The sequence below is a fragment of the Crocodylus porosus genome, unplaced genomic scaffold (genome assembly GCF_001723895.1).
Source record: "Crocodylus porosus isolate Cpor-Errol unplaced genomic scaffold, CroPor_comp1, whole genome shotgun sequence".
Taxonomy (NCBI): Eukaryota; Metazoa; Chordata; order Crocodylia; family Crocodylidae; genus Crocodylus; species Crocodylus porosus.
The window spans coordinates 59616771-59626575 of NW_017728931.1; positions in this window are offsets into that span (position 1 = coordinate 59616771).

Consider the following 9805-nt stretch of genomic DNA (forward strand, 5'->3'; position numbering starts at 1 on the left):
GCCAAATCTCTGAATCAGATTCAGCCGAATCAATTCAGGACAGTGATTCGAATCACCAGATCGAATCACTGTCCCCTGAATCAGCTGAATCCTAATCCGAAGTGAATACCAGCCACTTGACGCAGGCCTAGTACAAACCTGTGGGGGAAAAAATCATGAAGGCAATGGCATAAATTAAAAGACAGCTATCAGAGGACACAAAAAAAAGACACAAATAAAACCCCTCTATCAGAGGATACAAATAAAACCCATTGTTTAAATTCATTAGAATTAAAAGGAAGACTGGGCAAAACATAAAACACCTTACTAAACGGGGAGAAGCTAATAATGAATGATGTGGTGAGATTTAATTTTTTTTAAATGCCATTTTACTTCAATTTTCACCAAAAATAAAGTCAATGGTAAGATGACTACCTCAACTAGCATCAAAGACAAGAAATAGTCAACCTTGAATTGAAATTAATGTAAATTAGGTTACTTAGATAATTTGGATGTTTTAAGGCAGGTCTCTATGAGATTCATTTTAGAGTATTCAAGGCACTGGCTGAAGTAATTTCAAAGCCTTTGTCTATCATCTTTTAGAACTCATCAATGTCAGCAACATCCCAAAGGAGTAAAGGATGCCAAATATGGTGTTCACCTTCAAAAGGGAAGGACTCTGGAATTACAGGCCTGTCAAGATTAACTTGGATTGCTACAAAGAAGCTGGAATATAATCAAACCATCAGTTTCTAATCATCTAGAGGATAGAAAAATGATAAGCAAATGCCAACATGCATTTGTCAAGAGCAAATCATGTGTAACTGAGCAAATTCCTTTCTACCACTGGGAAATGTACCTTGGGGATGATGAGGAAGACTGAATGCATGATTACTTTAGTACAGCTTTTGACAGTCTCTCCCATGACCATCTCAAAGAAGTTAAGGAACTATGGTCTTGCTAAAACTACTACTTGCATCGAGGAGTCCTGAACACCTGTCACCCCTTTTTGCAGTTCTGAGTATCTCACTACATTCTTCCTCACAGATACTCTGATCCCAGAAGCAGTTCAGTCCGAATCACAGGCTGTTTGCAGACGTGGAAAAAAATTAACAGTGCTTTACTTCAAACTTGGTGAAACTCCTGTGTCGAGCCCAGGACATGCCCAGAAGAGGCATTGGGTTAATTGGACCCAGTTTTCCCGACATCTGTATAGATCAGATACTTGGGAGGGTGGGGGGTGTTGGTGCTTTTATCTAATAGCTGATTCAATCTATAGCTATTAGATAAAAGCACCAAAAATCCCCACTGAAGTACCTGATCTATACAGACACTACAGATCGAAGTAACATGCTGCTGCTTCCGGTAAAGAGTGTTGTTTTTTTTCCACATCTGTCAGTGCCCGTAATGAGTAGCATGCAACAGAAGTGGATCATGGGGGACAGTTTGAAGAGAATTGAGATACATAAGCCAGTGATCACACCCAATGGTAATAAGATGACCTCAGGAAAGAGCAACGATTACAGGTCATGCCTAAGTTTCACTGCTCCCTATTGAATTGGCCATTGGCCTACTGAGCTACCATGAACACTTGAAAAAGAAAGCAATGAAAGTTAAGACATGCAACAACCTCTTTAACAAAATGGCTGGGGCATTGTGGGGTGCAAAAGCCTCAACCCTAAGGATGTCAGTTCTTGCCATCTCGTATTGTGTGGCAGAGTACTGTGCATCCATCTGGAACCAGTCATCACACACCAAACTCACTGATGTGCAGCTACATTCAAGAACACACATCATCTCAGGAACTCTTCAACTGAGCACTCTACCATGGCTCCCAGTCCTGAGCTACATTGTTCCCCTCATATTAGATGGGAAGTTGCAACTAGCAAGCTACTGGAGAAGATCCATGCCAATCCAAGCCTACCACTGTACGACTATCTCTTAAATCCACCTGCTGCATGTCTACCATCACAACACCCACTGTGGTCCAAACTGCTGCATTAGGACTGTATGGTGGAGACCCTCTGGTGTGAGGAATGGAGGTCAACTTCACCACCAAACAAGTTCCTTATCACAGATCCTATAGTCTGCCCCCTGGCTTCAACCTGCCACACCGTCAATGGGCTTTACTGAAAAGGTTCCAGACAGGCCACGGTCTGTGTGCAGCCAACCTCCACCGTTGGGATCTTCGCAACAATCCAGACTGTAACTGTGACAAAACACACTTCATGTCATGTATTGTTGGTGACTGCCCGCTGACTAAGCGCAGAGTTGGAGTCCAGAAACTGCCCATGGCCACTGAGGATGCTATCGCATGGCTCAGCAACTGCACACATGCTGACTGACTGACTGACTGAATTGGCTAAGAGTTCGTTATCTCAGAGAAATGGGCAGGGATACAAAAATTTGAATCTGAACTGTATGAATCTTGTTCATGCAAAGATATAAGTGAAGGAGCCTAAAACCTGCCTCAACCAGGAGGAGGGATGCTAAGAGCCTGAGTCCTCACCACCCAGCAGTGAGTATGTCTGTGTATTCTCTGCTGTATGTAACTGCTCTTGGTAATGTTTCCTGATTGTTAATATCCTAATAAACTGGTATATCATTTGGAGAAACTTGCTATGGCTTCTCTTGTACTTTTCCAGACAAACTAAAAGCCCCTAGAGTCACCCTGCATGTATCACCCACAGGAATTGTTGCGTCCTGCATATTTCCCAAACCATCATAGCAATAACATTACCTCAACTCTAGGAAAAAGGATGATATTTAACATAAAATTTCCATTCCCCTAAACATTGTAATAGGGCTTCTCTGTGCATCTTTCAGTCTAAGACCACCCTGCTTGGACACAGGTGTCCAGACCTGTACATAATACTCAAAATGAGTGCTTACCATACCTTGCTTCTTCTTTTCTTCAAGATCTGTTCAAAGTCCTTGCATTGTCATGGCATTTTCTTGCTTCATCTCTTTTTATCTCATTATTGGGACAGAAAATGGATTTTGTGCCTTTTCTCCTATCACAGGATACCATCCTCAATCTGGCAGGATATCGCCCAACCATCCAAATCTCTAAGCACCCTACCCAGCTTGGGATAAACATCCTCAATCTGTGGTGATGAGAATCTGGCCAGATCACTGGTCCCAAAGTAAAGCAATATATTATTCCCAGTGGCATGCAAAACCAGTTCAACTTGATGTTTGCATGACCTCTTCTGTGCTCAAGGTCCTTTCTCATGCCAGGACAGTGTCTTCTAAAACATATGTCCAAAATTATGTATGCGTCCTGGCAACAAGGCTGCTTTTCAGGCTTTACCTGCTCACTGTTACATCTGCAGTGCATCTTGACTTTCAAACTCTCCAAGCTTTTCAATTTCTTTCCAGAACCTTCCCATTCTCTGTGCACCAGCCAACCCTAGCTGAGTATTCTCCATGAGGAGCAAGTCCTCTATCTTATCAGATCTGCTACTCTATAGGCTGCCACTTGAAAACCACCACCACACAAAAAATAACCCTCCATTGGTAAGCACCAAACAATCAAGGTCCATTCAAATCCCTGCTGCTCTTTGCTATCTCCACCAGTGTCAAACCAAGTCAGGAAGCTGAAGATTTCCTTTTGTATCTTGAGTTAGCATGGCACCTTCCAAATTCAGACTCACTTGGCTTCACTGATCAGGTACTCAGTGGTCTCTGAGTGACTCAGGGTTTCTGAATCAGTCCAGTCCTCTGTAGCAGGGGGCATGCCCTTCTACCTGGGTTCTCTTGAGAGTATATTAACCACCTTTATAGAAGCAGGCGTTTGGCTGCCATAATTTCCCTGCTTTACCTGTGGCAGGTTTGGGTGTTATAACATGGGTTGTGCCAATGCTGACAGGAGTTTTATGAAAAGTTTAGATTATGGATTTGCATAGGATGGTCTGGATAGTGGTGATCCTGCTCTGGCCAGGGGTTGAACTAGATGTGACCTCTAGAAATCCCTTTCCAGCCCTACTTCTCTATGATTCTATGATTAAGCAAGTGATGATGCTTCTACTGTGGGTGAAGCAGGAAGTGCAGCTCTGTTGGCATTCCCGTACCTCCTTGTGACTGCTGCCCACAAAGTTGCTGGGGCTGTTGCTTCTCCTGATGATGATTGAGTCCCTGGTCTTCTCTAAGTATTTGGAACTAGCTATCAGCCCAGAGGAGTGTTAGGGTATGTGGATTTTTGGGGAGCATTGGACCTGCAGCTAGAACAAGGCTTTAATCTATGTCTCAGCAAAGCTGCTGACCACAAGGTGGAATGATATATATTAAAAGTAACTGCGAATGCTTTGGCAAGTAGGATTTAACCATATAATAGTATTGTTGTGAAATATATAGCTTTTATATATAAGATTTTGTTTTTGAGTGCTTGTGTTAGGTAACCATTTTAATTGTGTTAACCATTTTTCTGGGAAAAGGCAACAATTAAGTCTGTGCGCTGTGAACCAGCTATAGCAAGGAACAAGATAAGATACAGGGGCCCAAAAAGGGTGGGGATGGCACAACATGGGACAGAAAAACAGATTGGAATGTGGAGGATAACATGTAACCAAGATGAACATATGCAAAAGCGTGAATGGTGATTGGTAAAGAAACCTCCAAAGTCCTCCCATTGACCAGAAGAAGGGAGTTCATGGCCTTAGACATAGACAATTCCATGCTAATGAAGCAACCAGTAAACAGAGGTGGAGCTTGAGATGAGAAGAGAAATGGATGAAACAAGAGGAGGGATGAAGGTGGAGAGAATGTTAAAAAACTTGAACCAAAGTGTATAAATGTAGGAAAAATCTATTGTTTAATGCAGGTCCCCTGGTTCATGGGCTGTGTGGCTGTAAGGGACCCTTGTCCGAAGCTGTCTCCATTCTGAATAAAGCTATTGCAAGCAATGTGTGCTGGTGTTTAATCCCTGCTTGCTCTGGCTAATGACTAACAGGACCAATGAGCAATTGGACTGTTGTCTCCCTAGTCACTGGGTGGCGCATGGAGTTGGGGTCTAACAAGGAGGGACTGGCTCCTGCTGCTACCTGGCTGCAGCTGTCCTGGAAGAACTCAGGGAAGGGTAGGTAGCAACACAGACCCCTCCCCTACATCCATATTTCTGCTGCCACCACCCTAAAAGCCATGCACCTGCAATTCTTCTGCTTCTAGATCTTCCTGGAGCACCGCCACCTTCTCCAAAGGTTCTTTTCCTCAAATACCATCAAGACTCTAGCCCTCTGTTATGCCCATCCCATTGCCTCATTATCCCTTTCATTTGCTACTTCTTCTCTGAGCAGTTTGTATCCCACTATGTCCCTTTCCAAGAGCAGTCATCCACATCCTTCTAAGGAAGCATCCACTCCCATATCTGTGGTTTCCTAGTCTCTTCCCCTACCTTGCACATTCAAGTCCACACCTCCCCTCACCCAATTCTGTCAAATGCAACCCATTACTATCCCACCCTGTCTAGATGCCCTCAAATTTTGCATAGTCAATTTTCTGTTACTTCTTCATAACAAACCATCCCCATCCCTAGCAGGCTATTATAACCTACCCTGACAGCCAGCAGAGCTAACACCTACTCATCCCCCTTACCCAGCTAATTTTCCACCCTATTTCACATTTGCTCCCTCCTGTCTACAACAGCCTAGCAGGAAAAACCAGCTGGTTTCCCCAGTACCTCTCCTCAAGTGACAAGGAATGGCAAAAGTCCCACTCACAAAACTCCTTTAATAGGAGTAGCTACTCAGACCCCTCATTACTAGTTTAAACCTCCCTTCTCTTAGGGACTGAGATGAGGACAGTCAGCCCTAATACTCTGGATTTAGGTTAGGAAAAACTGAGGAGTCCAAAGACAAGAGTTAGAAGCCAAAACTCAGAGCCAGCATGAGAACTGGGGTGTAAACAAACACAGGAACTAGGGGACACAATTTAGCAATAAAAGAACCAAGAATATCTGCAAACCTGTGGCATGTCATGCAACCAAGTCCAACTGAAAGAACGCTGCCTATGTTTTAGGCCCGGGACCCTGCAGCTGCCAGGGCAATCAGGCACAACTGGATGCAATCTGGGGTTGCTCAGTTCCAGTTAGGCTTCAAAATGGGGTCAAGCCTTTATCCCTTGCCAAGCTCCAGCAGTTTTGGAGCAGTGATAGCTTTAACTGGCTGAGGACTAGGCCAGTTTATGTCACTAGGAAAGAGAAGCATGTCAGGGGGTGCTGGGGCCTGGTCACCTCATGCCTCTGGATAGAGATTCTCTGGGTGAGAATTCAGAGACCTCTTAGATGTATTTGAGGAATGGTGGGTGCTTTTGGACATTCTCTGTTTAGTGTCTTCCTCTGGATCCTTAGTTTAAACCTGTGACCTGCACTCCTTTCCCAATTTTCTTTCTTTCATTGTCCTAAGGACTTTATTGGTATAGACCTGTAGCCCTCCCCTGACAGGAAGAACTTTTAGCTTTTGGAGGGGGAATGGCTTCCCCATCCCTCACCTCACCCAGAGGTGCAAATAAGAGGTAGGAGGGAGGAAGGCAGTTGCTGTGGGGAAGAAGAATATGTAGAAGAAAGCAAGCTGTGGAGAAGAAGGGAAAAGCAAGTGTGGGCATCCTTAGAGATCTGCTAGGCTAAGGGAGAAAGGACCTTAGGAATGGGTCTGGTGAAGGTAGTAGCAGCAATTGCTGCTACAAGAACATGTGTAACTGAGTGGTTTGGCCTTTTAAGAGAGAGCAAGAAGCCCTGTAAAAGAGGTCCAGCTGTGGGCAATTAGGTAATGTGAGGGAGAATCCCACTACTAACTAAAAACCCCAGAGAAAAGATCAGAGGGAACAAACTTTGTGGAAGAGTAGTCTGTGGGTATGAAGTGAACTGGAACCAAAATAAATTCTCTGCTAGGAAGGGATCATGTTACTGTGTGGGGCCCCTCCTTCAGAGAAGGGCTAATGGCTTTTGTTTGCTGGTTTGGTTTACTTGTTTTCTGGGTGTGAGGACTGTAGTTCTTGTATTGAAAGGATTGGCTGAGGAACTCTTTCAGGAGCAACGCTAGCTTGCAAGGCAGCAGGGTCACCAATGGGCTTACACATCTAAGGGAGGAAAAGCACCTGAAGAGCCAAATGGAACTGCTGGCCAGTGGCTTGCTGCTCCAGCAGAAGTGGTGGTACCTAGTTCTCCAGGAAGAAAACTAGTGCACTGGCTGGCAGGAGGGGAAAGAGATGACAAAGAATGTATCTGGGATAGCAGAGGCTAAGGCCAAGCAGCTGCCTAAGGCAGTGAAGATGCTGCTTACATAGAGCAGGCTAAGGAAGCATAGGCAGCAGAGAGAAGTGATGCCATTGATACTGCTTCTCTGCAGAATCCTAATAGTGAAGGCCTCAGGAAAGTTGCTTGAACCCTTATCCCCCCATCATATCATCCACCTCCTCTGCTGGTGCTGCAGCATGGCTGACATCAGCTGCCAGGGCAGAAATGCATTAAATCTGTAGGAGCGTCTGCCCAAACTATAGGCCCTTCACCATCATGTTTTAGGTAGGATCTATCTCTGCTACCCCAAATTGAGGACCCATGGCTGCTTTGTGAGGAATGAGCTGTGTAGAGCAGATCAATGGGGAGCCCTAGGGAAGGGGCCTGTTTGGGTGAGGGGAAAATGATTATCCTCATTGGTGGTATTGTGCAGAACCCTCAGCTATTCCTTTCAGGCTTCTGGGCCTTGATTTAACACATCTTACATCCAATGCCTGTCCTGAACTGGGCAATTACAAAACTGTTCAAATCAGCAGATGCAAACTTTTAAATACAGTAGACTTGTTTTATGCGTATTCAACTTATCCAAGTCTCACGTTTACGGAAATTAATATTAACACCCAAGTGGAAAAATACACCCCAAGATGCACGCCATTCATGTATATAAATGTATGTATATACATGAACGCCCTGCGAGATGCGCAGACTGTGTCAAATAGAGTTACTCACAGCTTAGGTTCCCAGGCAGGATTCTGGAGGCTTGCTCAGTCTCAGTGTTGCCATTACGGTAGCAGCATACGTTTACAATATGTTTTTGTAACATAATAAATAAAGTATTGGTTGAAAAAGGTTTTATTTTGGTACCTTTGCTGTCATAAATTTTAGATCTAAGGAACTCAACCCCTCACTTTTCTATTATTTCCTATGGGAAAATGCATTTCGAATTGTGTGAAATTCAACATATGCGAGGTTTCTCAGGAACGCAATATGCGTGTAAGTCAGGAGTCTACTTACTGAGGTTGATCCTTCAGTGACCTTTGCTCAACTTTCCTTGTGCAACAGCTGTGTCATTTGAAAAGCAGGACCTGTGAACATCTAGTTCTGATCTACCCTGGGTGCATCTACATGTTCATTAATACGCTTTTGCTACTGCTCATTAAGTTTAGTGGTCAACACTCACTGTTAACTCAACTTTGCAGGTGAGGGGTGCAGGCAGGTTCCAGACTGGAGATGTGTGATCAAGAATCAGGAGAGATTCCAGACAGGAGTATTACAGTTGTAGAGAGTATTATAATTCATCAGATCCCCACATGGGAACTACTTGTGGAAGCAAGCTTCTGTTTTAGATTTGGGGAAGAACTTGTCACCCCCAAGTTTTAAAAGAGCAGAAATCCCTGAGCTGGCTTTTGAGTATCGGAATCTAAAAGAAATGGGGGTGCATAGGCAGTCTGAAAGCAAAGCAACCAACCCTCAGCAGTGGAGCAACAGTGACCCCTGGTGGCAACAAAGAATGGTGACCCCCGAGCTGCAGCACAGACCCTTGAGAGAGGAGAGACCCTTGACAGGGGTGAAGTCCAGTGTGGGTCTCTCTACTAGCTCTGGCCACTTAGGTATGGGTATTAGAGTCCCCAAGAGCAGAAAGGCAGCCCCTGATGGCAAGGAGTAGCAGGACCCTCTGAAGTCTGTCTCCCTTCCCAGCACCTGCCACTTTGGGCTAGTTAGGTGGTAGAGGCCCTCAATAGCAGCCCCGGGTGTCTCCATTCACACAAGACTGGGCTAGTAGTTCCCCTGATTGGTCTGGGAGTGACTGAGAGCTGTCTGGGGTTTCAATGAATGTTTAATAGTTAAGGGTTTGTGTAAGGTTGCTTTTTTGTCCCTTTTCCTGGATTAATAAACACCGTTGGAGTGGACTTTTTGTTTGCAAGTCGTGGGGAAGTTTGTTCACTTTGGAATGCTATTTTTTCCCCCCAGCTTCTGGGTGGAGGCTTGAATGTGAACAGAAAGTTTGTATTAAATCACCACATTTGAAACCAGCTCTTTATACTGCCATCAAGTGCCTGGCAGAGAGGTTACAAAATATGAGCATATGAGCTGGTTCTACACATCCCCCCAGTTCCTTTCTACATGGGCACCTTCTTCTACTGCCCCATCCCTGTCAGTGTCCCAGGAAGCATTCTGGTCATCCAGCCACTTCACTTCCAGAAAGCTAAAGGCTGCTGCTGTTAGGAGGGAGGAGTTCTGAGCTGTTTACATGCCTTTACTGGTCTGCTGTCTGTGGGAGCTCTTGTCCTCCCTCTTCTACCACCTTCAGGGTTTCCAAGAAAGATCAGTCCTTGGGCCTGCTCTTCACACCTCCAGGAGCATATCACCAACCCCTGATGATTCCCTCATGGGCCATATCTACATGAGACATTGACTGCACAGGAGCCCATGACTACTGCTCAGTAGCCTCATGTGGCAGGAAGAATGACACAATGCTACTGTGCAATAGTCATCAGCTACTGCGCAGTAGGGCTGTGCCATATGTTGCCATCCATTTCATTTCATAGACATTAGGGCTGGAAGGGACCTCGGAAGATCATTTAGTCCACCCCC